Source organism: Asparagus officinalis, chromosome 4 (assembly GCF_001876935.1).
Source record: "Asparagus officinalis chromosome 4, Aspof.V1, whole genome shotgun sequence".
NCBI classification, from domain to species: Eukaryota; Viridiplantae; Streptophyta; class Magnoliopsida; order Asparagales; family Asparagaceae; genus Asparagus; species Asparagus officinalis.
In genome coordinates this window covers 132628877-132639396 of record NC_033797.1, presented here as the reverse complement: position 1 = coordinate 132639396, position 10520 = coordinate 132628877, and the positions used below count along the sequence as shown (strand labels likewise).

General features: G+C 37.3%; 1 long non-coding RNA gene across 1 annotated transcript; it reads left to right on the top strand.

Moving 5' to 3' along the window:
* Positions 2394–3744, top strand: LOC109836160. The gene is made up of 3 exons (XR_002245860.1): positions 2394–3350; positions 3439–3652; positions 3698–3744. It is a non-coding gene; the product is annotated as an uncharacterized LOC109836160 (long non-coding RNA).

Genomic DNA, 10520 nt, shown 5'->3' with positions numbered 1-10520 from the left:
AGTGATACCTTGTTGCAATGATCAAACATTGACAATAACTCATGTCAAATAATGAAACTATCTTTGGATCGATTCATTATTCACATGTAAACCTTATAATTGTCACACGCTTATCATCGCAGATGTGTATACAGTCTAAATAAATATTAACCTTCCTTTGGGCCGATTAAATATTTACACGAAAGCATACACACAAACATCTCACATTCCTCATGAACAATCTACACAAGAGAGGTTACTTTGGCAACTTCTTGTTTCAATTAATCAATTGGAGTGAGAGACAACCTTAATACCTTAGTGTCATAATATTTGAATTAAATAATTGATTAAAAAACCGAATTAGATTTAATTAAAAAATTTAAATCAACTGAATTTCCAAAAACTTAATTGGGGTCTCACAGCTTAATTAGGGCCCATAACTTAATTGAATAAATTAAGTATACCAAAGTGGACCCATGAAAAGCCGAGGCTTAACCATAATGAACACGAAGTTCCCTTAACTTCGAACGCGAGGTTCGACTGTATTGAGTACGAGACTCACTTAAGCACGAACGCGAGGTTCGTCTGAAAATGAACGAACGCGAGGTTCGTTTGATAAAAGAACGCGAGGTTCAACTTGGGAACAAACGCGAGGTTCGTTTAAAAATGAACATGAGGTTCGTCTGAAGTTCGAACACGAAGTTTGTCTGAAGTACGAACGCGAGGTTCGTCTGAAGTACGAACGCGAGGTTCGTCTGAAGTACGAACGCGAGGTTCGTCTGAAGTACGAACGCGAGGTTCGTCTGAAGTACGAACGCGAGGTTCGTCTGAAGTTCGAACGCGAGGTTCGTCTGAAGTACGAACGCGAGGTTCGTCTGAAGTACGAACGCGAGGTTCGTCTGAAGTACGAACGCGAGGTTCGTCTGAAGTACGAACGCGAGGTTCGTCTGAAGTACGAACGCGAGGTTCGTCTGAAGTACGAACGCGAGGTTCGTCTGAAGTACGAACGCGAGGTTCGTCTGAAGTACGAACGCGAGGTTCGTCTGAAGTACGAACGCGAGGTTCGTCTGAAGTACGAACGCGAGGTTCGTCTGAAGTACGAACGCGAGGTTCGTCTGAAGTACGAACGCGAGGTTCGTCTGAAGTACGAACGCGAGGTTCGTCTGAAGTACGAACGCGAGGTTCGTCTGAAGTACGAACGCGAGGTTCGTCTGAAGTACGAACGCGAGGTTCGTCTGAAAAATGAACACGAGGTTCATCTGAAGTTCGAACGCGAGGTTCGTCTGAAGTACGAACGCGAGGTTCGTCTGAAGTTCGAACGCGAGGTTCGTCTGAAGTACGAACGCGAGGTTCACCTTAGAACGAACGCGAGGTTCGTTAAAATTGAGCTTGACGCTCACCTGAGTTGAACGCGAGGTTCACCTTAGAACGAACGCGAGGTTCGTTGAAATTGAGCTTGACGCTCACCTGAGTTGAACGCGAGGTTCACCTTAGAACGAACGCGAGGTTCGTTAAAATTGAGCTTGACGCTCACCTGAGTTGAACGCGAGGTTCACCTTAGAACGAACGCGAGGTTCGTTGAGCGCGAAGCTCGGTTAAAATTGAACGAACGCGAGGTTCGTTTGAGGTAACCACCTCCTTAATTTTCGCCATGAACCCTTAGGGTTTCAAACTGAAACCGCCGCCGCCAATACCCAAAAAATCTTTGATTTTTATTTTCAAAACAGATCCAGAATTGGAAAAAATTGAAGAAAAAATCAAAGAAAAATCCAAAACCCCAAAAATTTACTGTTCATCCGAAATCTGTTCGTTACTGTTCATCCGAACCCAAAAAAAATTTACTGTTCATCCGAACCCCAAAAAATTTACTGTTCATCCAAACCCAAAAATTGAATCTTTAACCAGAGATTTAAGATCAAAAACCCAATAAAACTTAAATCCCTAAGAATTAATCAAGGTGGCTCTGATACCACTTGTTAGATCTACATCATAAACTTGAGATCTAAAACCATATAGTCATGATTAATTCAAAGAGATTAACAAGGATCTAAAAGAGCGGAAGCTTATACCTGAATCCATTGCTTGATCTTGATTTTGGGTTTTGGATCTTCTAACCTTAGGGTTCTCTCTAGCCGAATTTCTCTCTAGATGGGGGTGAAGAGAATTAGAGAATGTAACCCTAGGTTAGGGACCATAACCCCTTATTTATAGATGTTGTACTTTTGTAATTTAGCCCCTCAATAAATTACAATTACAACCTGGTATCTGCACATATAACCCCATGACTTATTTAAATACCAAATTAACCCAACTTAATTGATCACTTTAGTGGGTTATCCTGAAAGATAGCAATACACATTGATTAATCATATGTGCCCACAAATAGATTTATTAGATTAAATCCAACATGTTGATCTATGTTTTTTTTTTTTCTTTAGTTTTGAATATTCTGGTTAGAAGCCATTAGATAATCAACACATCATTTTATTAGCATAATCCGGGTAGTAGCAGGTAAAGTGGTAATTTCCTCTTTCTATTACGATGGTTGATAGGAGGTTTCAAATTTGTGATGAATCTGGTGGTCATAATTGGTAAGGAAAACTTTTGGTAAGAATTATGGTCGGTCTCCTTCACCGCAGAAACCGCGGAGCACCAATTCTGTTCTTCCGTTCTTGACCGTCACGGCAATTGCATTGCTTATTTATGCACCATAAAGGTGTGCAGTGCACAGTACAAGTGTGCCTGCTATCATTAAGTTATATAGGGAGATACCTCTTTCCTCCCTCAAAATTCCTGGTGCTATATGATAACTTTTCAGGGAGATAAACAGGTATTTCCTCTATCTTCTGACTTCAAGTATGCTTACTTCTACTGTGACTAAAACTTCTTTTTTTATGATTTTAAAGGCTAAATCAAAAATTTCCGGTAGTCAGGAGCTATCATGGGGTATTTTCTCTATTATATATTTCTCCCATCATGCTATATATTTTAAAATTTTCCCTGGTAAGGGGGTGGTAAATATGTTTTTCCTTCGAGTAATCCGGCACAAACATCGTTTTTTTCTGCAACTCCAATTGATATGGTGGTGACGAGTCTTGCATGGCGAAGCTGTACACCTTTGAAGGTGAGCACGGCTAGTGAGGCATGATGCCTGTCTGTCGTGCCATTTAGAATATGACACATTATTAGACTGCTTACATTAATGTTTTGATCATTTTCTGTTGTATTCTCATCCTGCATACTTCTAACAACTATTATTCTTGGTGGGATTTTTCAGGTCAGGTTGATTACCGACAAGGAGACAAATAAACCTCGAGGATATATATATATGCTTTTATCGAATATGCACACACGATCGAGAGACATGAAAAGTGTGTCACTATTATTGTATTTTTGACCCTGGTGTTTTTAAGTGTTCCATTAAGTGCCACTAAATTAAATATGTTTTACATTCTACAGCTGCATATAAACAAGCTGATGGGAGGAAGTTGGATAATAATTAAAGGAGTTCTTGTGGATGTTGAGCGTGGTAGAACTTGAATATGCATCTTAATTGGGTTAAAAATGGTTCCCAATCTTTGCTTGCTGATTGTTGGTGGACCGTTCAAAGCCTTGGTTTGTGTTTTGTTGAACTTGAATATGCAGACTGTATCTTAGATGAAGGGATATGTACGTAGTTTTCGTGATGTGATTTGGGGCTTAATTTCTACTGTTGAAGTTGTTTGTAGACTGCAATGACTTGTTGGTGTTTGATCTGGAAACCATTGAATTGTGCCATAAGTAGATAATTATTCTGGTTTCATAAATAATAGTTTGATTTCCGCTTTCCTTCCTTGATGGGAACATGTTCAATCCATATGGATCGATGACTTGGATTTACACCATTTTGTGAAAGATCGCTTGCATATTTTCTCATGTAATTTATTGAAATTGCATCTTTAAATGCATAATCTTCATGAACATTTATATTTCTTAATTTTTACGAATTATAAATACTATAAGAAGATAAATTAAGTGTGAATTTCTACTGTGCTATTAAATAATATTATCTATCTATACTAATTAATATTTAAAAAACTTTGTCGGGGCAACAGATGTTGAAGGAATGACGATGTTTCCTTCAATTTGTTGAAACGTGGAAGGTCATTTTGTTAAAGTTTAGGGGTAATTTTGCGAATTCAATTTAATCACTATACAAATGGGTTCCGCCTGCCACTTTCGCTCTCTTTAGAGCTGTCCAATTTTTACCCACGATTTCTTCTCCAGGTCAATTTATTTAACAGTTTCGTTAGTCTCTTCCTCAATTCTCCTCTTTTTCTCTCTCTATATGATAAACATGTAATTAAATTTATGTTACTACTATGTATAAGCCGTGAGAGTAGTCAAAAGTGAAAGAATGAGCAGCTATTTCTTCACTTTTTAGTAAAGAATATTTGGGTCATTTTAGTAAAAGATAAGCGTAATTCGATTTTTTTATCGTTATTTATTGATGTGAGTCCCATATTTCTCTTCTCTATCTCTCACTCTCTCTGAATTCTGAAAGGTTCTATGACTTTCCTTTCTCCATCTTTCTCTTTAATTCAATATTTCATACATAACTCTTTTAAAGATAATATAATCGAAATTATACATAACTTTAATTTTTACATAATTCTCTAAGTTGTTTGGTGGATTTTTTAAAATATTATTTTGCTTCTATTTTGATGTGGAAATCACGAAAAATATACTAAAAGTTTTGGAAAGAAGGAGGTGCATAGTTTTCTTTTAATGACTTAATTAATAAGAGACTATGTACAATTGGTGGATAATTAATTACAACTAATGAATATAATTGGAAATTATCAAAATTAAGAGGATAAAAGAGACAATCAAAAGTTTTAGAGTAACATCTTCTTTTGTAAGTAGTATAGATATAGACTTGTTTCCTTAGAAAAATAAGAAAGCAACTCTAATGAAAGCATAATAAAAATTTAAAGTATACCAAGGAGTTTTGAGTGTTTAGATATAACAGTTTTTGAGTGTTTAGATAATTAGTGACTATTAATTATGATTAGTATTAATGTTGATAGTTATCTATTACTAATTTCTATTACGGAATAACATCACCAATTTAATATTTAAATATCCTCATATTTATGTATATTTAAACATATATGTGTGTATATGTGTGTATATACACATACACACACATATCTATAGACATACGTGTGTTGTAATGTTTTAAAAAACCTCCGCCTAACCAGCCTAGGTTGTACGTTGGTCGCCTTATTTAGCGTCTAGCAACTAGACAGTGTCTAGGCCTCCCATCTGGGTTTTGGGAGTGCCTGTGTGGTTTGCCTACATGGATTGTACCTTTTAAGCATTAATCATGATTTCCTTCACTGTAGCCTCTACATCCTCCAACCTCCTCCGACTATGAACATCTCTACCTCTCCTCACATTCAACAAAACCTCCTCTACCACCACCTAAGAAATCTAACTAAGAAATCTAACTAGGAGTCAATCCAGCACCTAAGCTTTCCATAACATTGGCATTGACTATCAGAAATTGTAATTAAAAACTAAGAAATAGGAAAACTCCTAGGCCCCACCTAGGCGCCAAGGCTTCACGCGTCAATGTCCAACACCTAGACCGCCTAGCACTTCTTATAACCTTGTGTGCATGTATGTATGTATTAAAATCCTTAAAATTTATCATAGACTTCTAATACGTCAGCATTAAACTTATTTGATATTATAATATCAAATAACTATTCCATAGTAGAATAATATTATATCAGTTATTTAATTGGTTTAATTTAAAACTTATTTATATATTATTGGTCTTTTAATATGAGACTCTGATACTTATTTATGAATATAATATTTAAATGTTTTCATCTTCACCATTGTTGGATATCAATGAATGTATTCACTAGTAGAAAAACATGCAACGTAGACGGATCAAACTAGACGGAAAAACTTCCGTTTAGTTAATTCTGTCTATGTTGACAACCTAGACGGAATGGGCATCCGGAAACTTTGAAGTCATCAGAAAGGAGTTTCCCTTTGATTGGAGGTGACGAATGAAATCTTGGAATTCATGAATTTGTTCATTTATAGGTTTGTCATCAACTATCATGAACTTATTGAAGGAAGATGATGTGAAATGTAGAATTCCGGGATCATCAAAGTCATATTCTGTTTCAAAAGCATTCCATAGATCCTTAACACTTTTTAACTCATAATATATGGCATAAAGGTTGTCCGCAAGTGCACTAAGGATCCTATGGCAGCAATGATAGTTTATTTCTTCTGGCTTCATAGAACTAGAGAAAGAACTAGCGCCAGAAGCAGAAGTGGAAGGAGTACATTGTTTAGGATCAGGAGAGTTGGAGGTCAAAGGTTGAGAACCAAAGGATGAAGATTCGGGAGTGTCAATTGCATATAACAGACCTAGAGTAGTGAGCCAGTATCTCATCTGGTTAGCCCACCGTTTGTAGTTAACACCAGTGAACTTCTCAGGTTTGGCACTTTTGGAATGATCAATGTTTGCCATAAGTTTGACTCAAGTTAACTAGTCTAGGTATTTTGAAATCTGATAGGAATGAAAGTTTTGTCAATACCACTCAACTAGTTACTTAGGAGTATGACTTGATTCAAGATTATTTATGAACTTGTAATATTAACCAGTAAATATGAAACCGAACAAAATAATTTTAAAACAGTAATTAGCAAGAACAATTTAACCAATAATTCTAAAATAAATTCTCGGATTAATTTTGTAACAGTAACATAAAACAATTATCTTATTTCAGAATAATTTTTTATAACAAATTAACAATTAATTACTAATTAAAATAATTAACTATAGCAAATTAACTGTAATATTTAGCAATAATTTGCAGTAATTATTTAAGCAAAATTAACATTAATTAAATAAGCAATTAACAGTAATTGAATAATTACAGTAATTAACAATGAACAATTATTCACAATAATTATATCAGATGAGCAAATTATAATTTCGGATTAATTACAAATTGAAATTGAGCAGAAATAATTATCAGCAATTAATTGCAGATTAAAATTATTTTGGATTTCAAAATTAACAGCTATAATAACTTAATCTTCTAGATTGTTAACAAAAAATCAAATGAAGTTATAGCATGCAAATAAATCTTAAATAAACGGAACAAAAAAATCTGGCATGATCGGGTAGCAGTCGTGCAATTGCTGCACTGCATTAGAAGAATAAAGACTCGTCTATCGCCCTGACGCAGATGATCCTCTCTCACCTAGCGATAAAAACCTCCGGAAATGGCCGACCTCTATATTCGGGTGAGAGTATAGAGCTTCTGCTCGGATGAAGAAGATTGTCCAATAAAAAGTAAACTGTAACAAAGAATTTATGAAAGAAAATTTTCGGAGGCAGAAGAGAGAGGAATTTGTTTTCGTTGTTGTGTTTTCCGAATAGAGCCTTGGGCTGTATTTATAGAGTGAGAGTCTCAAAGCCGTTGTGCATGTTCTCAAAATTCCCGCAATCGTCTTGCACGTTCTCAAAAAACTCCGCAACCGTTACGCACGTTTTCCAAGTTCTAATTGCCTAGTCAAAAGAAACTTGTAAAATAAAGTTGAAAATTTCAAAACATGGCGGGCGTACACGCGCATGCAAGCCAAAACACAAACAAATGAAAGCCCAAAACACCCCCTTTAGGGACCCTCAAAGCCCAAAGAAAGGAGAACCAATTTAAACACTCAACTATTCACTAACTTAGTCCACGTGAAGGCAAAATTATCTTTTCTCATCTACAAGATCAACAATTCTGAGGCTGTTTTGTCCAAGAGTAGGGTGACAATGTTCACGATGCATGCTTTAGTCAAAGTGAGAACATTCTGAGGCTGTTTTGTCCAAGAGTAGGGTGACAATGTTCACGATGCATGCTTTAGTCAAAGTGAGAACAAAGAGGGGGCTCAACGATTTACCTTGAAAAGACAATGTTCACGATGCATGCTTTAGTCAAAGTGAGAACAAAGAGGGGGCTCAACGATTTACCTTGAAAATATCCTCATTCCTAGCCTTCCAACAGAGCCAAGAGATGATTGTTGCAAAAGCAACAACATAGATTTCATGTATTTGGGAGTTGAAAGGAGCAATCATTCAATGGGTAAGCCATGGGGCAAGAGCTAATGGAGTCGGAAAATCATGATCAGTATTTGCAACCAAATGGAGCAGGCAAATTGACATGTAACACGAAGATGATCGATAGTTTCACTCGACTCCACCACACAAGAGGGCAAATGTGGTCGACAAGGACTCCAATCTCCAATAATGTGTCCTTGCTCAGCAAGCCATTGCTAAGTGATTTCCAAATGAACAATTTGACACGGGATGGGATGGTTTTAAGCTGAGAGCTTCAGCGTCACCTTCAAAACCGATGGGGGAGTAGCCTGAGAATGCAATTGTTTGCGTCGAAAATTGATGTATTCATTACGGTATTCATTACAACTTCAGTCGTTACAATGAAAACAAAAAGATAGTCTTTTTATAAGACTTTTACACAATGAAAACGAAAAATACAATTCTCGTCAAACAAACGCAGAGATCGTTTATCGGTCTTCTGCTTGCGTGAGATCTTTGCCTGTGCCGGGGATTTTGATATCCGTGGACCGCCTTTGATCTGGATCCGGTTGATAGAAAATTCGGCAGAGCTTCGCCTTCACCGAGGAAGTATTTGATTTGAAGCGTCGGCAGAGCTTCGCCTTCACCGAGGAAGTATTTGATTTGAAGCGCTGAGATCGACCAAGCGAAATCAGAACTCTTCTCGAGATCAAGACCAAGCCGAAGCGCTGAGATCGACCAAGCGAAATCAGAACTCTTCTCGAGATCAAGACCAAGCCTGATCTCAAGGAATGGACGGGCACGGGCTTCGGATCTCTCGAACTCTCCTTCTTTATGCTGAAGAACTCGCCAAGATCTGTCCACCCTCGCTGAAATTCGTTCTCCTTTGACTCCTCAATCCGGCAGCACCTCCTCGTCTTGATAATTAATTCCCCCGAGAAATGAGCACCCGAGCTCCTATTTATAAGCTTCGGAAACGGTTATTTGGATGAGAATGAATGATCCGTCCTTATCTTCAGTTAATAACTGATTAACCATGTTAGGAGATGATATAATATCAGTTTGGATGCTCACAAACGACCAAATCCCGAGAAAAACCGTCAAAAACCGATCGAAAACCGTCAAACACACGTCCCGAGTGCGAGACGGTTCGGGGTGCGAGACAGTTTGTACCCTATTTAGTATTTTGGCTCTAATTCTTTCATCCGATCTCCGAATGAGGTGATTCAAGTTGTGTTAGAAAGATAACAAAAAGATATACAACTTTTATTTTTTAAGATTCTTCAGATTCAATTCGAATCATGGTCAAAACATCTCCACAATGTCTGAGACACTTGTGAGTGTCTCGAGTATTTTGGTCATAACTTCCTCATATGACCTCCAAATGACCTGATCCAAGATGTATTGAAAAGATAATGAAGAGATCTATAACTTTTAGCTTTTAATATTCTTCAGGTTTGAATCGGATCATAGCCAAAATTGTTATTCTTCTCCGAGACACCAACACTGTCTCGGAGTTTGTAATATCTTTGGTATTTTGGCTTTATATTTCTCATATGATCTCCAAATGACCTGATCCAAGATGTATTGGAAAGCTAACGAGGAGATCTCCAAGCTCCAATGATTGAATCTTCTGTGGAGTGGATGGGACATGGAAAGCATTTTGTTTTTTTGTAAATGACACGGAGCTCCCGATCAGTTCATTTCCTCGTTGTTCTGCAGTTCTGTTGCTTCATAGTCCGTCGAATCACTTCATGCGTTTGTCGACGTTGATCAAACTTCTGTGACTCGGATAGTGACATTCATCGTCTCCTCCCAGCTTCGAGCTTTTCGTGGAGACCTTTAGGCGATTTTCGACGCCTACAGCAACTTCAACCAAAGAAGATTATAGATGGCATACGATCGATCAAAGCAAGCAAGGTGGACCATTACAATTAACAGGAGTGCGAGGGACGTTTCCGAAAACTAACGGTTTGGGTGCAGTATGGCAATTTCAGTGAACTATATTCTGAGAAATCAAAAGTTTTAACACCCAATACTTTTAAAAGCGGTATATAGATGTAGATATTAAACCTTGCGGACTACGACCAGATCCAATTTTGCAGCCATTATCAACAACTCTTATAGATGTAGATATTAAACCTTGCGGACTACGACCAGATCCAATTTTGCAGCCATTATCAACAACTCTGTTGGCGATGATGAAGTGTTCTGCTATCATCTGGATTTACGCAGCAGCTTTTAGCCTCCCAAGTTTGGTTCCGCGTTCAAAATATTCAAAGAAATAACATCACGCTTAAAGAAACAGAACAGTTTTGGAGAAATTTTTAGGTCCTTGTATCATGGTTAGGGTATGTAACCATCAACGTGGATTTTTCGAAGGCTCTGCTTATATCGATGTCACTACTCCTCAATAGAGGAAAACTAATTAACAGCAAAA